The following is a 24,732-nucleotide window of genomic DNA, read 5'->3' as shown; positions in this document are numbered from 1 at the left end:
GACACCTGAAAGCCCCATTTGCATGTACCCCTGCAAAAACTGATCTTTCAAAATGCATGACAGGTACTTACAAAGCAACAGATACTAGACATGCATAGCTGACAGACTCTTTAAGGAAATCAGATGAAGCGGGACAGAGATATAAATGCATGATGGCAATCTTCATGAGGTACCACCTGTGGCAGCAACACAAACAAGGGGCCCTGGTTTATGAAGATGAGCCATCATCCAGATAGTGAGGTGTGGACAGAGCCCTGAGGAAAAGCATTTATGGGGAAAGGTAGGCTAGCAGCCCTGAGGGTTAATATGAGGGAAGTTGGAAAGGAATTCAGAGAAGTACATGGTTTCAGAGTCTACTGGAGGAGTGGGTTTTATGGACGGGGGAACAAAGCAAAGTAGGAACAGACTAAAGATTCCAGGAACAGACTAAAGATTCTGATTCGAAGATTCAGAGCTTGTTGGTGTCCACAGCCAACCCCTCACTGTGTCTTCTCCCTGCCCCTCAGCACTGCCTCGGTGGAGGAGGATGCTTTTCGGACAGCAGTCCCTTGCAGTGTGGGGATTTCTCCTCCTTTGACTGGAACGGATACGGAGCTCACCAGGGTTACAGCTCCAGCCGGGAGATCACTGAGGCAGCTGTGCTCCTGTTCTACCGCCGAGAGCTGTGTGGTGTGAGACGCGGAACCCAGCTCCTAAGCCCAGATACTCAGAGATGGAAAAATGGAATGCTAACAAGGAAGGGAAGGGAATAAATTACATCACTTTGTGGTTCTGAGTTTCTCTGAATTCATTTTGCAAATTGACTGAGACCTAAACGGAGGTTTTACAATAATGCCTTCTTTGGGTTGATTTCCATTTTAGATGTTCTGAGTTTGGAACTTCAAGTCTTGGGTCCCAGACACAAGTGTGCTCCTCTTTCTTTGGACTCCCTGAGGGAGATAAAGAACAGGGGATGCCATTCCTTAATTTTCCTACTCTACCGTTATTGGTCAGTCAAATTAAGCCCTCAACATAAACATCTTAGAGCAGAAAAGATAACTATTATTTAGATTCTGTAGGAAAAAAAGATTGAGGTCACACCTGCCGTGTCCTTTATTCCTTAGGGCAGTGTCCCTAAAATGATTTTAGCACTAATTGCAACATCTGTGTGTTGGGGTAGGTTCTCACAACATCAAGCAATTCACTGACAACTAGCTGAGTGTCCTCCACCTCGACTCAAATTTGACCTGATCTACCAGGTCTAGTCAAGGCTATGGGTTTTCCAGTGGTCATGTATGGATGCAAGAGTTGGACTATAAAGAAAGCTGAGCACCAAAGAATTGATGCTTTTGAACTGTGGTGTTGAGAAGACTCTTGAGAGTCCCTTGGACGGCAAGGAGATCCAACCAGTCCATCCTAAAGGAGATCAGTTGTGGCTGTTCATTGGAAGGACTGATGTTGAAGCTGAAACTCCAATAGTTTGGCCATCTGATGTGAAGAACTGACTCATTTGAAAAGACCCTGATGCTGGGAAAGATTGAGGGCGGGATGAGAAGGGGACGACAGAGGATGAGGTGGTTGGGTGACATCACTGACTCAATGGACATGGGTTTGGGTGAACTCCGGGAGTTGGTGATGGACAGGGAGGCCTGGTGTGCTGCGGTTCATGGGGTCTCAGAGAGTCGGACACGACTGAACGACTGAACTGAACTGAAGCGAACCAGGAGCAATCCTCAGATCCCCGTGTGAAGGCTGCCTCTCGACGCATCCACTGCAGACGCCAGTTGATATGGGGTGACACGAGCACTACTGGGTGGAGGCCAGCCCCTGCTGTGAAACACCGGACGTAGTACAGGACGCCTTCCCAAATGCAGAGTGATCTAGAACGTCAACAGTGCTGTGGCTGAGCAACCCTGGATAGAGGGTTTTGTCTTTACTTTTTTAAAAACAATTTTCACAAAGGTCAGTTTCATTTTGGTGGTTAGTACATTTAACAGTTAGTACATATTTAACAGTTAAACAGATTTAAAAATGCAAGGTGAATGCATTTAAAAATGTTCCATGAATGCAACATTGATAGCTAGATAGATAACCAATTTTACAAGAGACCAGGTAATATGAAATTGTCTAAACATTTAAAATATGGTTCTTGTGTAGATCATCCTTTGTTTTGATCACTGGCCTTCAGGGGTGTGTGCGTTCATGCTAAGTCGCTTCAGTCGAGTCCAACTCTTTGGTTCCCCATGGACTGTAGTCTGCCAGTCTCCTCTGTCCATGAGATTCTCCAGGCAAGAATGCTAGAGTGGGTAGCCATGCCCTCCTTTAGGGGATCTTCCTGAGCCAGGGATCGCACCTGCATCTCTTATGCCTCCTGCATTGGCAAGTGGGTTCTTTACCGCTAGTACCACCTGGAAGCCCAGGAGGGGTAGTTAATCCTACTGGTCACAGGGCAATTGTGTTAAGACCCAATCTTCTGATATCCCTTTCCGGAGGTTTCTACAGCTGGATGAACTTCCAACCCCAGAGAAATGTCAAGTTCGTGGCCTCCAGGCAGTATGCTCTTCCTGTTTACCAGGACAGTGTTAGGTTCACACCAGGCACAGAGGCTATGTCCTCCTCCAACTAAACTAGAGTTGTTGGTTTTTTTCAGAAACAGAAGCAGTGAGATCCAAGTGATATTTAATTATAATGCCCAAATGAGTGCAGCTGGTACCTAATGTCTGAGCAACATTCACCCAAATGTCAAGATGAATTTCTTTCTGATACACTGATGCTTCAAATTCTGTCCCCAGAATCAGTGACATTGTGTTTAGCTGGAAGTCCCCAGTCCTGTAGTGCCCTGCAAAGTTGTTCTTTGTTAGCTTTGATTTGGCACTGTCCCAGGTCATGGAACCCAGCAAGCCAGCCCTCACAGTCAAAGACAGCTGAAGCATGGATTGCAGGTCCAGCAAAATCCGCAACATCACAACCAAGGTGTATAGACTCCCTCTTGTAAGAAGACTTGATGTTTCCTATTCTTTACCGTGGTAGTGTGAGAAGGCAGCATCGAGTCTCAGACTCAAGCCTTGTCTAATCCGGTCCTCACTGGCAATTCGGTTCTGCCCCCAGAGCTCTGTCAGGTTGTGCTGCTCTGTGACAGGTCACACTGTGTACGTGTCTGCTTTCCAAGTTCCCAGGGGCTTGTGATAGTCGCTCAGTCATGTCTGACTCTTTGAGGCCCCATGGACTATGGACTGCCAGGCACCTCTGCCCCTGGGGTTCTAGGCAAGAGTACTGGAGTGGGTAACCATTCCCTTCTCCAGTCCCGGGAACTTGACTGGTGTCTGTATTAGATAATCCAGATGTCGAAAACTTTGTGTCCGTGCATGACATTGTTTTCTCATCCAGATGACCCGAAACCAGTCCTTCCTTGAAAATATCTCTGGCAGATTTGCCAAGGTCAGCCCGTGAGAGAGGAACACACATTGTTTGCCCACAGCTCAGTGTGTTGGTTTCAGGACTATGAGAAGGGGTAGTCTGGTGTCTCCTGAAGGTACAGAGTGCAGCCACAGCTGAGGCCATGGGCTTGCTATGGCTTGAGAGGAAGATGGCCTGGAGAAGGGTGAACTGAAAACCTCATGGGTGTTCCTGGCTAAACCTGACTTGTGTGGTGGTTGGTAAGCTACTGTTAATGTACAGTTGACCCTTGAACAACATGTGGGTTGTGGGCACCATTCTTCCTCAGAATCTAAAATCCACATGTAAGTTATAGTTGATCATCTGTACCCCTAATTCCTCCACATCTGAGGTTCCTCTGTGTTTGTGGTCCACATGTGCAGATTCAATGTCATGAATTGTGTAGTCTATATTATTTACTATTGGAAAATAAAACCCACGTGTAGGTAGACCAGTACAGTTCAAAGTTGCTTTGCTCCAGGGTTAACTGCGTTTGTTTTGTTTTTCTGGTGTCTTCTATTTTTAACCTCCTTATTAAATCTTTGTTCTTACTCAGTTCAGTTCAGTTGCTCAGTCATGTCCAACTGTTTGTGACCCCATGGACTGTAGCACGCCAGGCTTCCCTGTCCATCACCAACTCCCGGAGCTTCATGTCCATTGTGTTGGTGGTGCCATCCAACCATCTCATCCTCTATTGTCGCCTTCTCCTCCTGCCTTCAATCTTTCCCAGCATCAAGGTCTTTTCCAATAAATTAGTTCTTCACATCAGGTGGCCAAAATTATGGAGCTTCAGCTTCAGCATCAGTCCTTCCAATGAATATTCAGGACGGATTTCCTTTAGGATCAACTGGTTTGATCTCCTTGCAGTCCAAGGGACTCTCAAGAGTCTTTCCAACACCACAGTTCAAAAGCACCAATTCTTCAGCACTCAGCTTTCTTTATGGTTGAACTCTCATCCATACATGACTCTTGGAAAAATCACAGCTTTGACTAGATGGACCTTTGTCGGCAAAGTAATATCTCTGCTTTTTAATATGCTGTCTAGGTTGGTCATAGCTTTTCTTCCAAGAAGCTAGTGTCTTTTAATATCATGGCTGCAGTCAAAATCATCTGCAGTGATTTTGGAGCCCAATAAAAGAAAATAAAAGTAGGGAAAAAAGAAAATTTGTTCCTTACTAGCTCATTCCTGATTTTCCTTCCTGCTAATTTATTTTTTCTTCCTCTGTTTATTTTAGTTACCTCTTGCCTTATTTCTGTCTTCTCATGTCAAGGGGTTACTGGACCAAATTTGAGTCTGCTGGCCTGTGTGCAAAAAAGCCAATCTACTGACACAGGATGATGGTGAAGGAAAGTGCAGCATTTACTTCAGGCGACAGCAAGAAGTTTGGGTAGCTAACGTCACCCTCCTCCCCCGACCCATGGCTCTGATCTCCCACTGGTTTTCAGGGAAAGGGTTTTAAAGACAGGGTGAGGAAGAATGTTGTGTGGTGCAGGATCGGCTAGAGGACGTTCTTCTGATTGGTTGCTATTGAGGTAGTTGAGGGTCAATGTCATCAATCTTCTGATTTCAGTGATCCGGACTCTACCTGCTTGTATCAGCATATGGTTAACTTTTTCTACCGATTGGAGGTTTTTGTACCTGCAAATGATTTTGAAGGATATGTATCAAAAGGGATTTGTCATCTGGAAGGAACAAGTTTGGAGTCCTGACAAAATTTTATTTCTTATGGAGGTTAGTGAATCCGTAGCATTTGCTTTTAAAAACCCGTTAAATGGTATATTTTTGTTTTATATCCTTCTCTGTATGTGTTAATTTTTACAATGAAGTTTTCTTTTTAGCATAAGACATAAAAAGTCACTTGGAGAAGCTGGGCTGGATGTGAGGTGAGGAAGGGGGAAACATTTCATTTTCTCTCTATGCACACACATACTGTCAATTTTCTTTTTTAGCCTAAAGTACATTTTAAGTTCTGTTGACAAGGACTCCTCTTTGGTGATGCATCTGAATTAAAAAAAGCAGTAGTCTCTCAGAATCAATTATTTATTCCTTCTTTTGATTCTTCCAAACCTCCTCCACCATCTAACAATTTCCAACCTGTCATTACACACAATCCAGCCTCAAATTCCACCCTGTCTCCCCATTTTAGGCTGTCCTGTATTGGGATGATCCCTTGGCTGCAGTCACTACCTCCTAATATTTCCCTCACTTTCCCCTGCTTCTCTTCATGGTCAGCACTCTAACAGCTTCTTGCTTATTTTTCTACAGTTTCCTTCTTAACTTTTCTCCCTGTTTCCTATTTTCTGGTGCACAGGGATGTTCAGTGTAAGAGAAATTGATCTACAGGGCACAAAGGCACAAAATGGGGAAGAGAAAGGTGGAGAGGGCAAGCACCCTGTGTTCATACAATCCCACTGGCCAGCAGCTACGGGTCACTCTTCCTTTCAGATATGTGAGCACTTTGATTCTAAAGTCCATCCTCACAGCCTGTCTTCAGAAGCATTTCTTTGGTGTTTATCTTAGCCTGGGTCCTCCACACGTGGAAACCTGAGGCAAAGATGAAAGTGTTAACTCTTGACTATGGACCTGCCAGTGCAGGGAGATGAGGAGTAGGGAAAAATGGGAGCAATGAAACATATTAGAAGCTGTGTGATTTGTGATCATTCTGCCTGTCTCTTTATAGTGATTCTGGAAGAGACACGGATGAGGCAGAGGACGGACCCGAAATCTGTCCCAAGTCCCATGGTGCAGTGTCTAGAATGGGATAGTGAGTGGGTGATGACAGCTAATTCCACATGAAAAGCAAGGACAAGCGTGAGAGAAAGAGGAAGGAGAAAAGGCAGGAGGGGTCAGGGGATTGAAAAAAGCAAAGAGAGAGAGAGAATCTAGGGAGAGTCAGGAAAGAGACGGTAAAATTGAGGTCTTGGGAAGGAAGGTCACTGAGGGAAGAGAGGAGAGAGAAGGTCTTCAAATGTCCCAGCGACACCACATGCAGTAGGAACAAGCCGTCCCCACTGAGCTCTGCTCAAACTACAGACTCATGAGCAACAGAAGTGATTGTTCTTTGTTTCACCAGTGTGTTTGGAGTGGCTTATTTTAACTGATCCAACCTCCATGGTGTGGAGTCTGAGCCTAGTGCTCTAGCTGAAGATGTGGGTATTTTGTTGGGACTGTGGATTTGATTCTGCTTTACAAGACCCTTGCTGGCAGCAGTGTGGGGAAGGTGTTGCAGTGGCCAACACCGGACACAGAAGACTAGGAAAGGGCAGGAGGCCACTTCAGGGATGGAGGCTTCAGCTGGATCTTGACCTATGGTCACCAGCATCATCCCGGAGGATTAATGTGAAGCAATAAAGGTTGTTTCACTCCTGGCCAAAGGCTGATTCAGGAGTGGTCATGTGTCCTGTCTCTGGCCAATGAGAAATGAGGAAAAGTGTACTGGGGCCTCTGGGAAAACCTTCATTTCTTCTCAAAAATAGCCAGAGGAAGAGAATCTCCTTTTCTCTCTGGATGTGTTTTAGTCTTGTAGATTATTATAGGTTGTACTTTATTCTCCCGAAATTCATACCAGAACCCTAACCCTAAGTACCTCAAAACATGACTGCATTTGAGGGTCAGGTCTTTAAAGAGATTATGCACTTAAAATGAGCCCATTAGTGTGGGTCTAATCCACTCCTTTATATCCTTATAAGTGCAAGCACTTCGACAACACACGTCGCTAGGGATGCATGCAGAAAGGAAAGGCCATGTGAGGATTCAGTGAGAAGCTGGCCATTTGCACATCAAGAGGAGGCCCCTGAAGGAACTTGACCTGCCAACACTTGCTCTTGGAATTCTACTTTCCAGAACTGTGAGAGAAAAAAAATCTGTTGCTTAAGTTCCCTCCTCCTTATGAGTCTGTGGTACTGTGTTATGGCAAACCTGGAAAGTGAAATTATTAGTCATGTCCGACTCTGGAGTGTAGCCCACCAGGCTCCTCTGTCCATGGGGATTCTTTGCTGTGTGAGGTGGGTCAGATGGTAAAGAATCCACCTGCAAGGTAGGAGACCCAGATTCAATCCCTGAGTTGGGAAGAGCCCTTAGAGAAGCGCTCAGCAACCCACTCCAGTATTCTTGCCTGGAGAATCCCCACGGACAGAGATGCCTGGCAGGCTAATGTCCATAAGGGCTGCAAAGAACTGGACACAACTGAGCGAGCAAGCACAGACCTAGAAAAGTATTGCACATCAGCAGACATTTTAGCCTCAGCCAGAGGATTAGCCAGGTAGAGAGGCTGAGAGTGCCCAGGTCCTTGAAGACACTGAGCTGGTGCCTAGTCAATCAAGCCTGAAACTGCCTTGCCTCTGAATTTCCTGTTTCATGAGGTCATGTATATGCTTTTTGTTCAAGTCGCTTTGAGATAGGTTTTGTATTAGTTCTAGTTAAAAGCCTTATAACTGACCTGAAAGTGAAAGTTGTTCAGTTCAGTTCAGTCGCTCAGTCTTGTCCGACTCTTTGCGACCCCATGAATCGCAGCACGCCAGGCTTCCCTGTCCATCACCAACTCCCGGAGTTCACTCAGATTCACATCCATCAAGTCAGTGATGCCATCCAGCCATCTCATCCTCTGTTGTCCCCTTCTCCTGCCCCCAATCCCTCCCAGCATCAGAGGCTTTTCCAATGAGTCAACTTTTCACATGAGGTGGCCAAAGTACTGGAGTTTCAGCTTTAGCATCATTCCTTTCAAAGAAATCCCAGGGCTGATCTCCTTCAGAATGGACTGGATGGATCTCCTTGCAGTCCAAGGGACTCTCAAGAGTCTTCTCCAACACCACAGTTCAAAAGCATCAATTCTTCGGCACTCAGCTTTCTTCACAGTCCAACTCTCACATCCATACATGGCCACTGGAAAAACCATAGCCTTGACTAGACAGACCTTTGTTGGCAAAGTAATGTCTCTGCTTTTCAATATGCTATCTAGATTGGTCATAACTTTCCTTCCAAGGAATAAGCGTCTTTTAATTTCATAGCTGCAGTCACCATCTGTAGTGATTCGTGTCCAACTCTCTGCAATCCCATGGACTATACAGTTCATGGAATTCTCCAGGCCAGAATACTGGAGTGGGTAGCCTTTCCCTTCTCCAGGGGATCTTCCCAACCCAGGAATCAAACCCAAGTCTCCTGCATTGCAGGCAGATTCTTTACCAGCTGAGCCACAAGGGAAGCCCTGCAACTGATCTAGACCTGAACTAATCAAATGTCAGGGGCAGTAAGGCTTAAGGGCAGTGGTGTGGGAAACAGATTAAAGAGGAAGTAGGAGGTAGAATGAATGGGACACAGTCACTGGCTGTGACTGGATGAAAGTAGTTAGAAGGTGTGATGTCCCTAACGTTACGTGTACCATTTCCCTAGATGCCGTCAACTGTAGTTTGCTCCTTAACTTCATGCTACATAGGATGAAATGCAGAACTAAATGGAAGATGTCAAAATATGAAAAGTTATGTCTTAGAAGTAATAAAAGAACATACTACAAGCATAAGTTTTCTTTGGAGTTTTCTTCTTGGGCAGTGTTTTCTTTCCTTTATCAATCTGTCTCGTATTTTGTGTAAATCAGTGCTTTGAACCTACAAAGACGGGAAATGTTGGCTTAACAACAACAATAACAAGAGGTTCAGTCTTTTCCCAAGGCTATGTATTAGGTATGTGATATCACTGTGGAGGAATGGATCAATTCTATTATAGCTAAAGGAAGAATCTGAGAACAGAGGAATGCCACTGGAATAGAAATGAAGAGGAAGCTTGAAGCATCAGGGTGGTTTGTACTGACTTACCCTCTGTAGTGTCTGCATTTGTTCATCTGTAGTAAATGTTCACTAGTTTGTGTGAGAAAATGAGAAATTCAAAGGTAATGTAGTGTCACTGTGAAAACAATTTATTTCAACTGAAGATTTTTATGTATTCTGAGATGATCATTTCCAATTTTGTTTTTAAAATGTGTTTTTTTCTAGGAAATGGTAATGATGGTCGATGTTCAATTAAAAACATTTTTGTGTGTGTATTTTTCCAGAAAGAAAGATACAAAGAAAAAGCCAAAACCATCACCACTCTTATTAGCCTTGGACTCATATGTTTTCACTCGGAAAATACAGAGGTCCACGAAATTCTCAGATCTGACACTATGCTGAGGTGACCTTTAACATGTGTCTTTTAGAGCCTGTGGTGTATCAAGAGAGAAAGCTCTCAGTGTCCACCTGGATGTCGGCTCTCAGCTCCTGGCCCCAGGGTGAAGAGAAAAGAGGGCATCTCTGGCTGGAAGCAAGTGCTACTGAGACTCAGACAAAGTGTGTGAGTGCAGGAGCCCGGATTCCAGGTCAGAGATGTGTGGAGGACAAGGGATCCTTAGCCTTTGCGTCTCTGTGGGACTGGACAGGAATTAGGGGGAGAGACTGAGAGGTCATCAGGAAGGCAAACCTCTGTTTTGTTTTTTCTTAGATTACGAGGATCCCACCCAGCTTCTTGCTATTTCTCATATTGGCCACTAGAGGGTGCGGTGCAGGAGACTGTCTCCTAGAACAGCACTTCTCCCCTCTCAAGTGTCAATAACAAAACTGGGCTGGGCGGGTCCAGCATCCTGGTGCCTCTGGGGCAGAGGGGATGTCTTTGAGCTGCTCAGAAGCCACTTTGTGCTCAGACTTGAGATGTCTGTAGGCCGAGTGCTGATTTCTGTTGGCCAGTGGGACCTAACATGGAGACGTAATGTGCTTGGTGAGGAATGCTGTGGGTTCCACCTTTGTGCCTCTGAGTGGCCCTCAGGGGCCTGTGTTAAGAACTGTGTTCCCTCCCAGTCTCTCCCCACTCCAGTGAGCTTGGTCTTGCGATCTCCAGAGGGAGTTGAATGATCTGTTTTGTGCCTGGGACTGCTCCCTTCCCGTTTTCCTCCCCACAACAAAAATAACAATGGCATTTAGAAATATGTGTTCCTCTTCATTTTCATTTATGCTTTTTATAAAAAAGTAAAGTATGTTTCTTAATATCATGTCATCTGATCTTTAGTAAATTCTGATTACTGTTTACTAGCTTCATTTTTGGTATAAGGAAATAGGCTCAGAAATGCTAAATATAATTGTAAGTCCCTTGACTGTTGTGAATAATGTTGCAATGAACACTGGTGTATAAGCATCTGAGTCTTTGTTTCCTTTCTTTCATCTTTTAAAAGTTGACTCACATTTTTATTTTGGTTGCATTGAGGTGGAATCTTATTTTCTATTTCCATGACCAGGGATTTGAACCCATTCCCCCTCAAGTGGAAGCATGGAATCTTAACCACTGGACCATCAGGGAAGCCTGAGACAAGGGTCTTTATCTGTGGCAGGTGACTCTCAAGGTTTATCTCTTCTTCCTCCTCAGCCTTCAGCCTGTCCCTCTCCCAGTCAGGATGAGGCAGCTTCCCTGTCAGGGAGAACCTCAGGTCTGATGGGGGAGTGTGGGGAGCGAGCTCCGCCCGTGGCAAAGGTCATGAGGAAGGAGGCTTGACATACGCAAAGGCGGGATCAGGCCTCAGGAGTCTCCCTGGAAATTCTCGAGCAATCTACCCCCAAAACCAGAGTCTGCCTACTTTCTGCTTTGTGCTTTCACCTACACCTCTGACTTTACGGGGGGCTGTGCCCCACTACCTCTCTCTGAAAAAAGAGTTAGCTTACAGCTCCAGTTAATAATTCCTGGGTGTGACAGTGTTTCAACCTACAAACTCCTTTGGAAGTCCTCTAGCCTGCCTGAATAGGTTTTTTCCGGCAACATGTGATTGTTCAGAGCCTCCCAACTGTGAGAGGCAGGAGATGTTCTAAACTGTCTAAACACAGATTCCTTTGAGTAGTTAAAAGATTGATTAGAAATTGTATTGGTGAAGGGTTTTTCACTTGTTGGGCCAATGTTTGCTGCTAAGTCTCCATATCCCTTACCTACTGTGTCCTTGGCGGTGTATTGATTGATATAATGGGTGTATAGAAATGTAAGCAGTTGCCTCAATGTTTGTAATCTTGGACCCTTGAGTTAATTCTTTTCTTGATTGAGCCCACCTCACCTTTGCCCTATAGGAATGCAACTTTCTCCAATGCTTTTTGGAGGCTGGCGCCTGACTTTAGAATAATCACCTTTAGAGAAAAATGTTTCTTAAAATGTTAACAGGCTTCCTGGCCAGAAGATGATGTAAATCACCTAAACTTTTGCATATGATAAGTTTGAAAGCCTGACTTCGATAAGGATCAGGAACTGCTGTCTTTGCATGCCTCTACCCCTTCCCCCATTATCCTCTATGCACAACTTAAGGTATAAAACTGCTTTGGAAAATAAAGTATGTCCTTTTGTTCACCGGAATTTGGTCTCCCCATGTCATTCTTTCTTTCACCTTCTAGCTGAACTTTTCCTCTGAGGCAGGGAAGCTCGTCAAGCCTACTAATTTTGCCTGGGCTTCTAAGATCTGACCTGGGAGGCCTTAGTGTTTCCTCTCCTTCGGGAGAACGGGAGGACGCCTGCGGCCTTCGTAGGTGACATAAATTCCCTGCTTTGGAATTTTATTCAGCCTCTTTTCTTCACTGAATTTCTTCGCTGAGCTATCCTTATTTCACCACTCTTTATATCCTTAATAAACGTTTAATTAAGCAGTTGTTTCCTGATCCTCGCCAACGCCGTCCCCGCTTTGAATTCCCTGGATCAGCCGGGGCTGGTCCCCGGCAGGGGAGTGATGAGTGTGGGGGCACAAAAGGGACAGTTTTGTGCATTCCTCCTCCTTGTGCCAGTCTGGTCCCCATGGTTGCCTCCAGTCATGATCCAAAGCAGGTGTGAGGTTGTGTACACATGTGCCTGCATGCACCTTAGCAAGTGTGCAGGGGGCAGCTACCCTCTGCTGTTGTGGGAGAGAAAAGCACAAGAATGGCATGTGACTTGCTCAGTGTTTGGCAGGACAGACATCCATACAAACACATAATTATCGTCTGAAGCATATTAATATAACAAAAATATTACTGAGTGGTTACCATGACACTCTAACTCTTCTGGAGTGTAGAGTGGTGATGACTCATGAAAGGTAAATTCTGAGTGTGTCTTGGAAGATGTACAGGAGTCTATGGGAAATCAGGGCAATTTAGGTTGAGTGAATAGTCTATTTAGAATCATGACTATTTTAGAGAGATCATGTTATGGCAGCAACTTGGTTTTCAATTTTGGAGCATGGAATGTTTGTTGGGCAGATGCAGGAGGTGATGCTGGAAATATTAACAGAACCCAGGTGATGGGGGAACTTTTTACATGATGCCAATGATTTTGGGTTCATGCTGTATGTGATGGGAGCATTAAAGAATTTTAAAGGAAAGATTGACCTGGTCATCTTTGTTTTACAAAGATCATGTTGGTATCACAAAGGTGACAGTTCCCAGGGAAAGAGACTAGGAACAAGGAGGTCAGTAATGAATACGTTCAATAAGCCACATGAAGGCTTGAGTAGGACAATGCCCATGGAGAGGAACGGTGGGATTTGATGAAGTCAAAGATTTTTACATTTATGACCAGTGGCACAGGGGGAAGATGGGAAGGGAAGAAGTTTAGAATCACCACTTGGTTGTCATTTGGGTGACTGAGAGTTAGGATGTCTAGACAATGGACTGGTATGAGATCAGTGAGGGATAGAACTGACTGTTTTGGTCACATGTGGAACTAAGCTGCCTTGAAGATATCTAGGTGGAAGTTGAATTTCTAGGTTTAGCCCAAGAAACCTCTGTATCAGAGACAGCAGTTTGGGGGCCATCGGCGAAATTTTTTGAAGCCAGGGGTTCATGCAGTCTATAAAGGAAGGAATATGTGTCATTTCTTGGGGAACAGTACTTGAGGAACTCATGAAGGAAGAGTCTAGCCAAGTAACCTGAGAATAAATGTTCAGAAATGTTGAAAGGATGTCAGGAGAACCCCAGGAACAGTATGAAAAGGCAAAAAGATAGGACACTGAAAGATGAACTCCCCAGATAGGTAGGTGCCCAATATGCTACTGGAAAAGAGCAAACAAATAGCTCCAGAAGGAATGAAAATCCTGAACCAAAGCAGAAACAATGCCCAGTTGTTTGGAGGTGAAAGCAAAGTTTGGAGGTGAAAGCAAAGTCCAATGCTATAAAGAACAATATTGCATAAGAACCTGGAATGTTAGGCCCATGAATCAAAGTAGATTAGAAGTGGTCAAAGAGGAGATGCACGGGTGAACATAGACATTTTAGAAATCAGTGAACTAATATGGATGGAAATGGGTGAATTTAATTCAGATGACCATAATATCTACTACTGTGGACAAGAATCCCTTAGAAGTAAAGGAGTAGCCTTGATTGTCAACAAAAGGGTCGGAAATGCACTGCTGCTGCTGCTAAGTCACTTCAGTTGTGTCTGACTCTTCGCGACCCCATGGACAGTAGCCCACCAGGCCCCTGCGTCCATGGGATTTTCCAGGCAAGAGTACTGGAGTGGGTTGCCATTTCCTCTCCACTGAAATGCACTGCTTGGACACAGTCCCCAAAATTGCAGAATGATCTTGGTTCATTTCCAAGGCAAATCATTCTATAGCAAAGTAATGCAAGTCTATGTCCCAACCACTAATTCCGAAGAAGTTGAAGTTGAATGGTTCTATGAAGGCCTATGAGATCTTCTGAAACTAACACCAGAATGTTGTCCTTTTCCTCATAGGGACTGGAATGCAAAAGTAGGAAGCCAAGAGATATCTGGAATAACAGGCAAGTTTGGCCGTGGAGTACAAAATGAAGCAGGACAAAGGCTAACAGAGTTTTGCCAAGAGAATTCACTGGCCATAGCAAACACCCTCTGCCAACAACACAAGAGAGACCTGTAAACATGGACATCACCAGATGGTCAATACTGATATCAGATTGATTATATTTTTTGCAGTGGAAGATGGAGAAGCTCTATACAGGCAGGAAAAAGAAGACCGGGAGCTGACTGTGGCTCAGATCATGAACTCTTTATTGTAAAATTCAGACTTAAATTGAAAAAGTTAGGGAAAACCATTAGCCATTTAGGTATAACCTAAATCAAATCCCTTATAACTGTTCAGTGCAGGTGATGAATAGATTCAAGGATTCGATCTGATAGAGTGCCTGAAGAATTATGGATGGAAGTTTGTAACATTGTACATAAGGTGGTGATCACAACCATCCCCAAGAAAAAGAAATGCCAAATGGTTTCCTGAGGAGGCCTTACAAATTGCTGAGAAAAGAAAAAAAGTGAAAGGCAAAGAAGAAAAGGAAAGATATACAAGAATAGCAAGGTAAGATAAGAAAGCCTTCTTAAGTGAACAAGGCAAAGAAATAGAGGAAAACAATAGAGTGGGAAAGACTAGAGATCTCTTCAAGAAAATTAGCGATATCAAGGGAACATGTCATGCAAAGATGGGCACAATAAAGGACAGAAATGGTACGGACCTAACAGAAGCAGAAGATATTAAGAAGAGGTGGCAAGAATACACAGAGAACTATACAAAATAGATTTTAATGATGCGGATAACCATGATGGTGTGATTACTCACCTAGAGCCAGATATCCTGGAGTGCAAAGTCAAGTGGGCCTTAGGTAACATCTCTATGAACAAAGCTAGTGGAGTTGATAGAATTACTGCTGAGCTATTTCAAATCCTAAAAGATGATGTTGTGAAAATGCTGCACTCAGTATGCCAGCAAATTTGGAAAACTCAGCAGTGGCCACAGGACTAGAAAAAGTCAGTTTTCATTCCAATCCTAAAGAAAGGCAATGCCAAAGAATGTTTAAACTACCACACAATTGCACTCAATTCACATGCAAGCAAGGTCATGCTCATAATCCTCCAAGCTAGAATTCAACAGTACATGAACCAAGAGCTTCCAGAGGTACAAGCTGGATTTAAAAAAGGCAGAGATCAAATTGCCAACATCCATTGCATCATAGAAAAAAGCAAGAGAGTTCCAGAAAACATCTGCTTCACTGACTTTGCTAAAGTGTTTGACTGTGTGGATCACAACCAATTGTGGAAAATTTTTAAAGAGATGGGAATATCAGACCATGTTACCTGCCTCCTGAGAAACCTGTATGCAGGTTAAAAAGCAACAGTTAAAACTGGACATGGAACAGCAGACTGGTTCAAAATTGGTACAGGAATAAGTCAAGGCTGTATATATCACCCCTGTTTATTTAACTTCTATGCAGAGTACATCATGCAAAATGCTGGGCTGGATGAAGCACAAGCTGGAATCAAGATTGTCAGAGAAATATCAATAACCTCAGATATGCAGATGATACCACCTTTATGGCAGAAAGCACAGAGGAACTAAAGAGCCTCTTGATGAGGGTGAAAGGGGAGAGTGAAAAAGCTGGCTTAAAACTCAACATTCAAAAAACGAAGATCATGGCATCTGGTCCCATCACTTCATGGCAAATAGATGGGGAAATAATGGAAACAGTGACACACTTTATTTTCTCGGACTCCAAATCACTGCAAATGGTAACTGTAGGCGTGAAATTAAAGGATGCTTGCTCCTTGGAAGAAAGCTATGACAAATGTAGACAGTGTATTAAAAAGCAGAGACTTCACTTTGCTGACAAAGGTCCATATAGTCAAAGCTTTTGTTTTTCCAGTAGTCATGTATGGATGTGAGAGTTGGATCATAAAGAAGGCTGAGCACCAAAAAATGGATGCTTTTGAACTGTGGTGTTGGAGAAGACTCTTGAGAGTCCCTTGGACAGCAAGGAGTCAAACCAGTTAGTCTTGAAGGAAATAAATCCTGAATATTCATTGGAAGAACTGGTGCTGAAGCTGAAGCTCCTAAACTTTGGCCACCTTTTTCGAAGAACTGACTTATTGGAAAAGACCCTGATGCTGGAAAAGATGGAAGGCAGGAGGAGATGGAGACAACTGATATTAGATGGTTGGATGGCATCACCAATTCAATGGATCTAGGTTTGAGCAAATTCCAGGAGAGAGTGAAGGAGAGGGAAGCCTGGTGTGCTGCAGTCCATGAGTTCACAAAGAGTTGGACATAACTTAGGGACTGAACAACAAGAAGGTGAAGAACTCACATAAGGAATAATGAGGGCCAAAATGTCCACTCGATTTGGCCACTAAGATGTCATTGGCCACAGCAGCAGATGTCTCATTGTCATATCTTCCTCTCCTTGTTTTTAAGCACTAGATCAGTGCAGGAGTAATCTTCCCAGAGTCTAACCCCTTGCAGAGTGGGGGTTTCTCTGGTTTTGGTTGGCATGGATGTGCAACTCAAACTAATTTCAGCAACACCTTGGGGATAACTGAGGCAGCTATGCTTGTTTCTATTGTTGAGAGCCTTGTGATAAGAGATCCAGAGCTCTCCTCCCGATTATGGGATTCCAGGATGGAGAACAACCCACCTACTAACTAGAATATTATTGGTTGAGGAGACAAGAGTCATGCCATGCATTCAAGGCTTGGTGTTTCTGAGACGGCTTTTCCTTAGAGGCAGGAACACTGTAGGGCATTTCCAAAGAATGTGCATTGTTTGGGTTGATTCTCCTTTAATGACGCTTATGCTTGGATGTTAGGGCCCAGGAATCCTGACTGAGGAATATGCTGCTCCTCCATTCTCCTTTCAGATTGCCTTTAAAATAACCAAAATATTAAGGCTGGAGGAGAAGCATTTTATTCTAACCTTTCCTAACTCACCCACATGAATTGATCAAATTTATGTCCATCACCTGAAGACCCTAACGAAAAGAAAGTGTTTAATTTGAGGGGACACTAATGCAAATGGGGTATATTGTAGCTGTGGTTGCTGGGGCTTTCTCCTTAAGGATAGATGGGGTTGGCGGGCCTGTCATGATGGTTACCCTTCTTGGAAAGTGGGTTGACAGCGTCTTGTGTTCCCTCTTCAGGGACTTATTGAGAAGGAGCCAAGTGGCCAAATCACCCTTAATGTGTTATCAGTACAGACAGGATGCAGACAACTTCAGTCCTGACCCAAGACTAAATCTTAGGCATCTTACGGTGTTTTCTTCTTGGATGCAAATCTCTTGATAACACACCCTCCCAATTTTCTCCCCTTTCAGGTGTCAGTTATTTCTACTGGCTAGAACATGAAGCGCCAAGTCCTTAGGCCTTGGGGAAATTAGGAGATGAGGAGGAAGGAGAGGAAGAGGAAGGACAAAACAGAGAGGAAAGGGGAGGGAAAGAGAGAAGTTTCCTGGGATGTTTATCTCTCTTTAAACTAGATTTATTTGGCCCTGAGTCGGGAAGCGTTGGTATTCCCTCTGCAGGCTGTCTTCCTCTGTTTCTTCGCCTTTCCTCGAGCACTTATTGTCTGTTCCCTGTTCCTTCCTGCCTTGTCTCTTCTCCCCATTCTCTTCACCTTCCTTGCCTCTTCTCGCCATTCTCTATCTCCAAACATAGATGTCTCTGCCCCTCATTGCTCTCAGCTGCCCTTCCTTTGCCTGCAGAGGATGACAGGGAACGTGAATCTGTTTTGCCTGTTGTTGGTGCTTCCCCGTGTGTGACTCACCTCTGTGCCAGGGTGTGCAGAAAGAGGTGGAGAGATAAGGATAGTTTTTCTGTTCCTGCCTTCCCTGAATCCATTCCAGCAATATCTACTGAACATCGTGCTAGTTCTTGGGCTACGTGTGGGGGTGCAGTGGTAGAGAAAACAGATGCGCTCCATTCTAGAAATGTTGTGTTGGAGCCCACAGGCTATTTCTTTGCAAGGTGATAAGTGCTCAGATGAGGACAGGCAAAGGAGCTGTGGGAGAACAGAGCACTCACAAGTCCAGAAAAGAATGCTAGGGAGTACGTCTCTGAGAAGGTGACGTGACTTTGTGATCCCTTCCACCCTAGAGGGACCAGAGAACTCTGAGGTGGGAAAGTTTTCACTTGTCATTGTTTTTATTGTGCCCCATACCTGTCATCTGAATGTTTTAAAGTCCAAGCTCTGGAACTAAATGTATTTAGTCCAAATATTTGCTGTTGTTGTTCTGTCACTGTCATGTCCGACTCTTTGTCACTGGATGGACTGCAGCACGCCAGGCTTCCCTGTCTTCTCAATCTCCCGAAGTTTGCTCAAACTCATGTGCACTGAGTCAGTGATACCATCCAACCATCTCATCCTCTGCTACCCTCTTCTCCTATTACCTTCAGTCTTTCCCAGAATCAGGGTCTTTTCCAGTGAGTCAGCTCTTTGCAACAGGTGCCCAAAGTATTGGAGTTTCAGCATCAGTCCTTCCAATGAATATTCAGGGTTGATTTCCTTTAGGACGGACTGGTTTGATCTTGCAGTCCAAGGAACTCTCAAGAGTCTTCTCCAGCACTGTAGTTCAAAAGTATCAGTACTTCTGTGCTCAGCCTCTTTATGGTCCACCTCTTATTCCATATATGGCTCCTGGAAAAACCATAGCTTTGACAGTATGCACACTTGTTGGTGACAGAGGACAATAGAAGATGAGATGGTTGAATGGCATCCCATACTTAATGGACCTGAGTTTGAGCAAACCCTGGGAGATGGTGAAGGACAGGGAAGACTGGCTTGCTGCAGTCCATGGGATTGCAAAGAGTCAGACAGGACTGAGCAATTGAACAACAACAGCTCTTGTTGGCAAAGTGACATCTCTGCTTTTAAATAAGATGTCAAGGTTTTTCCTAGCTTTCCTTCCAAGGAGCAAGTGTCTTTTAATTTCACACCTGCAGTCACCACTGCAGTGATTTTGGAGCCCAAGAAAATACATTCTCTCACTGTTTCCACTTCTTCATCTTCTAATTCCCATGAAGTAATGGGACAGGATGCCATGATCTTAATTTTTTGAATGCTGAGTTTTAAGCCAGCTTTTTAACTCTCCTCCTTCATCCTCATCAAGAGGCTCTTTAGTTCTTCTTTACTTTTTGCCATTAGAGTGATATCATCTGCATATCTGAGGTTGCTGATATTTCTCTTCTAATTTCGATTCCAGCTTATGTTTCATCCTCTCTGGCATTTACAATGATATATTCTGATTGAAGTTAAAGAAGCAGAGTGATGATATACAGTCTTGTCCTACACCTTTCCTAATTTTCAACCAGTCAGTTTTTCCATGTCTAGTTCTAACTGTTGCTTCTTGATCTGCATGCAGGTTTCTCAGGAGTCAGGTAAGATGGTCAGGTATTCACATCTCTTTAAGAATTTTCCACAGTTTGTTGTGATACACACATTCAAAGGCTTTTGAATAGTCAATGAAGCAGAAATCGATGCTTTTCTGGAACTCTCTTGCTTTTTCTATGATCCACCAGGTGTTCGCAATTTGATCTCTGGCTCCTTTCCCTTTTCTTCCTGATCTTCCAGGTTGTATACCTGGAAGTTCTTGGTTCACGTACTGCTGAATCCTGCTGCTGCTGCTGCTGCTAAGTCGCTTCAGTCGTGTCTGACTCTTTGCAACCCCATAGACGGCAGCCCACCAGGCTCCCCCATCCCTGGGATTCTCCAGGCAAGAACCCTGGAGTGGGTTGCCATTTCCTTCTCCAATGCATGAAAGTGAAAAGTGAAAGTGAAGTCGCTAAGTCGTGCCTGACTCTTAGCGACACCATGGACTGCAGCCTACCAGGCTCCTCTGTCCAGGGAATCCTAGCTTGAAGCATTTACAGCATAACTTTGCTAGCATGTGAAATGGGCACAATTGTATGATGGACTGAACATTCTTTGGCATTGCCCTTTTATACGATGAAGCCTATACTGTCTCCAAACATCTCACTTTAGATCTGAAGATGTAAATAAATTCATCTGAAGATGAATAAAAGTGAGGAGAGGGGAAAAAGATAACCTATGAAAATGACAATAAAAAGAAAGCAGGGAGGTATACTAATATCAACAAAAAGAATGGAAATTTGCAAGAGACAAAGGACACTATATATTAACAATGGTTCAAAATAATAAGAAAGATCCAGCATTTGCAAACATTTGTGCAACTAACAACAGACCATTAAAATATATAAAGCAAGGATGGACATAATTGAAAGAAGAGATGGTTCTACAATAAGCCTGTAACCCCAAAGGGAAAGGAGTGGGAGACTTAGTTGCCAAAATAGAACAGCCCCTGCATTCTCCTTCTAAAGGGTGAAGGAGCTTTCCCTTATCTTTCTCTCCTTCTATGAGCTTCTTGGAATGAAGAGTTCCCTGCCAAGTTGGGATCTTTTCTTGTTTTGTAAATTCTCTAGGGTTGCTTCTGTGTCCTTTAGGAGGAAAGCTTAGTGGTGCCTCTGCCCAAATACTTTGTCCAATAGAGATAAGGACTTTGGTTTTCTCAGGGCTAGATTAGGCTCAGCACAGAGTCATAAACTTACCACTTACATAAAAGTCATTTACTTCCATGGGAAACAATGTAAAGTTACCAAATTTAAAAAATTCCCAGTTAAAGACTAAGAAGCTGAAATCGAACATCTGTTATCCATAAAATTTTACATGAAAGACATTAACATTTTTTTTTATTGGTGTATAGTTGATTTACAATATTGTGTTAGTTTCAGGTATATAGCAAAGTGGAAAGATATATTTTAACAATAACAAAATAGAAAGGCCTTAACCACAGAATAAATATTGTTCTTTAGCATGAATATATCTAGTTCCTGGGAAAAGAATTTTGTATTATGTATGCCAACCACTGGAAGTATCATTACCTGCCACAATCTTTACATGACGATCTGTGAATATTTGATTCAGTACAACCCCCTCCCACTCTTAATCTAAATATTTGATATTATTCATATTATTCATCTCACACGCTAGTAAAGTAATGCTCAAAATTCTCCAAGCCAGGCTTCAGCAATACGTGAACTGTGAACTTCCATATGTTCAAGCTGGTTTTAGAAAAGGCAGAGGAACCAGAGATCAAATTGCCAACATCTGCTGGATCATGGAAAAAACAAGAGAGTTCCAGAAAAACATCTATTTCTGCTTTATTGACTATGCCAAAGCCTTTGACTGTGTGGATTACAATAAACTGGAAAATTCTGAAAGAGATGAGAATACCAGACCACCTGATCTGCCTCTTGAGAAACCTGTATGCAGATCAGGAAGCAACAGTTAGAACTGGACATGCAACAACAGACTGGTTCCAAATAGGAAAAGGAGTACGTCAAGGCTGTATATTGTCACCCTGCTTATTTAACTTATATGCAGAGTACATCAGGGGAAACGCTGGGCTGGAAGAAGCACAAGCTGGAATCAAGATTGCAGGGAGAAATATCAATAACCTCAGATATACAGATGACACCACCCTTATGGCAGAAAGTGAAGAGGAACTAAAAAGCTTCTTGATGAAGGTGAAAGAGGAGAGTGAAAAAGTTGCCTTAAAACTCAACATTCAGAAAACGAAGATCATAGCATCTGGTCCCATCACTTCATGGGAAATAGATGGGGAAACAGTGGAAACAGTGTCAGGCTTTATTTTCTTGGGCTCCAAAATCACTGCAAATGGTGACTGCAGCCATGAAATTAAAAGACGCTTACTCCTTGGAAGAAAAGTTATGACCAACCTAGATAGCATATTGAAAAGCAGAGACATTACTTTGCCAACAAAGATCCGTCTAGTCAAGGCTATGGTTTTTCCAGTGGCCATGTATGGATGTGAGAGTTGGACTGTAAAGAAAGCTGAGCGCTGAAGAATTGATGCTTTTGAACTGTGGTGTTGGAGAAGACTCTTGAGAGTCCCTTGGACTGTGGGGAGATCCAACCAGTCCATTCTGAAGGAGATCAGCCCTGGGATTCCTTTGGAAGGAATGATGCTAAAGCTGAAACTCCAATACTTTGGCCACCTCATGCGAAGAGTTGACTCATTGGAAAAGACTCTGATGCTGGGAGGGATTGGGGGCAGGAGGAGAAAGGGACGACAGAGGATGAGATGGCTGGATGGCATCACTGACTCGATGGACGTGTCTGATTGAACTCCGGGAGTTGGTGATGGACAGGGAGGCCTGGCGTGCTGCGATTCATGGGGTCGCAAAGAGTCGGACACGGCTGAGCAATTGAACTGAACTGAACTGAACTGATACACTGGATTCAATGATTTCTTTCAGAAAAAAGATTTACCTCACTTTCCTAGTGACAGAATCAACCACTTCCTCCAATGTATTTTCATAATTTTGAGGCAAGTCTTTATTATACAATTGATAACATTGCATTCAAATATTTATTTTTCTCTTATAGGATTTCTCAGTAAAAGTTGATAGTTTCCCATGTCTGATAACCTAATATTTTCTATTTTGAGAATGTCAAGGATGAATTACTCAATATATCCAGATTAATTACCTAAGAAAAGACATCCTCTGATGTCTGGAAGTAAGAATATTTAACAACTGCAATAATAGACTACAGGCAGCTCTAAAACCTGAGTCTGCAACCAGGATGTTGTGACTATGAAGCAAATTTTCAGTACCCCATTGTTGTTGTTTTTCAGTTGCTAAGTCGTGTCTGACTCTGTGACCCCATGGACTGCTGCAAGCCAAGCTTCCCTGTCCCTCACTATCTCCTGGAATTTGCTCAAACTCATGTCCATTGGGTTGGTGATGCTATCCAGCCATCTTTTCCTCTGCTGCCCTCTTCTCCTTTTGCCCTCAATCTTTCCCAGCAGCAGAGTCTTTTCCAATGTGTTGACTGTTCTCATCAGGTGGCCAAAATATTGGAGCTTCAGCTTCAGCATCAGTCCTCCCAATGAATATTCCGGGTTGATATTCTTTAGGACTGACTGGTTTGACCTCCTTGCTGTCCAAGCGACTCTCAAGAGTCTTCTATGGCATGACAATTTGAAAGCATCAATTCTTTGGCTCTCAGCCTTCTTTACATACAAACTTTCAGTATTCCAGTACACTGTGATATTCTGTAAATTGAAATGGTAGTGTACTTACTGGGATAAAATCAGGATGGGCTTTTAAATGAGGAACAGATATGGTGACTTTTTAAAAAAGGAATGTAGTTTTATTCACTTTGAAATTTTAATGCAAAGTGTTCCTCGAGATATATATTGATATATAAATTCAGATTTCACATTTTTTAAAGATACGAATACAGGTTATTTTACCCCAAATATTAGCATTTTGGTTATTAAGCACACTTTATTTCAGAACGTCAGCACATGCCCAACCTGTACTGCAGTCAGAACCCCTCCTCCCCAGGCTGAGCTTAACGGGCTGCTGAAGATCTCATCCAGTAGTCATGAACCCTTTTGGTAGAGATCCCTGCATATACATTTGGCCACTTATTCTAAATACTCCCATGTTAGAAACAGTATTCAGCAGAGGATAATACCATGTGTTGATGCCCAAAGATTGAACATCTGGAAGATGACTTATCCAAATGTATTGCTTTATTTTCCCAAATTTTGCTAGTCAAATTGTAGAAGTTTGATGTATCATGTAGGAACAATATATATTCCTCCCAAAATACATCATGCTTGCATGTGTGTGCGTGCGCCTTGATTGAAGATGATTTCTGAAGAAAAATTTCCACACCATTTGCCTATTGAAGACCCAGAATTTGTTATTGCTTTCATTTCTGCTTGCAAAACAGACCAGTTTTTCCCCCAGACCCCCTCCCTTGTGATACAGAACCAAGACAGCCGACACGCAGCGCTGACGTTGTTTCCCTGAGGTCTTCCTTCAACGCCCCAGTGCAGTCTCACCTCCTGAGACACCACAGGCAGCACATGTAGCATTTCCCCTAAAACAGAGTACAGACCACCATCCTTCCAACCTCAAAGATTAGTTTCCTCATCAGACATAAACAGACCACCAAGCCAGGGCCCCGTATTTTATGGGGTCATTTCCTGAGGCTGGAAAAAGGATGGTGTGGACTTGTGCCCTGCCTGGTAAAGGCTTCAGCCTGAAACTGACCCTTTCTGCTCACATTTCTTGGCTAGGACAAGTCTCATGGCCCACTTAACTTCATAGAGGAGAGGGGCAGTCTTTCCTGGGCCTCCAAAAAGAAGGGAGTTAATCACAGTGAACAACCCAAATGACTACCTGAGAAATTGCCTGATTAAGTGGTATTAGTGGTCATTTCCCTATGGCTGTAGCAAACAGCAGAGATGTATGGGAGACAGGTCAGTCCTCTCTCCATCTCTCCCTCCAACCCTGTCCTCTCCAAAAACAAATTCAGATGGTTGTGATGTAGTAGAGTGCATGGGTAAGTGTAAGTTATTAATAACATTCCAGGCCTTGGATTAGATAGTGGTTTATATGTGTGTAAGGCATTTGCCTTCCTCTGCACTGAACAAGCATGATGGCTCCTACACCTTGGACATCAAAGAGATGTGGGGCTGGAGGCCCAGGAGTGAGAGGAAGCG

General features: G+C 43.6%; 1 pseudogene; it reads right to left on the bottom strand.

The window, feature by feature from the left end:
- Nucleotides 1-2,437: 2,437 nt before the first annotated feature.
- On the bottom strand, nucleotides 2,438-17,811 carry LOC102279867 (voltage-dependent anion-selective channel protein 2 pseudogene; annotated as a pseudogene).
- Between the last annotated feature and the right edge of the window lie 6,921 nt (nucleotides 17,812-24,732).

This window comes from Bos mutus, chromosome 3, assembly GCF_027580195.1.
Source record: "Bos mutus isolate GX-2022 chromosome 3, NWIPB_WYAK_1.1, whole genome shotgun sequence".
Lineage (NCBI taxonomy): Eukaryota > Metazoa > Chordata > Mammalia > Artiodactyla > Bovidae > Bos > Bos mutus.
Note: the sequence above shows the minus strand (reverse complement) of the source record. Positions and strands in the feature narration are given on the sequence as shown.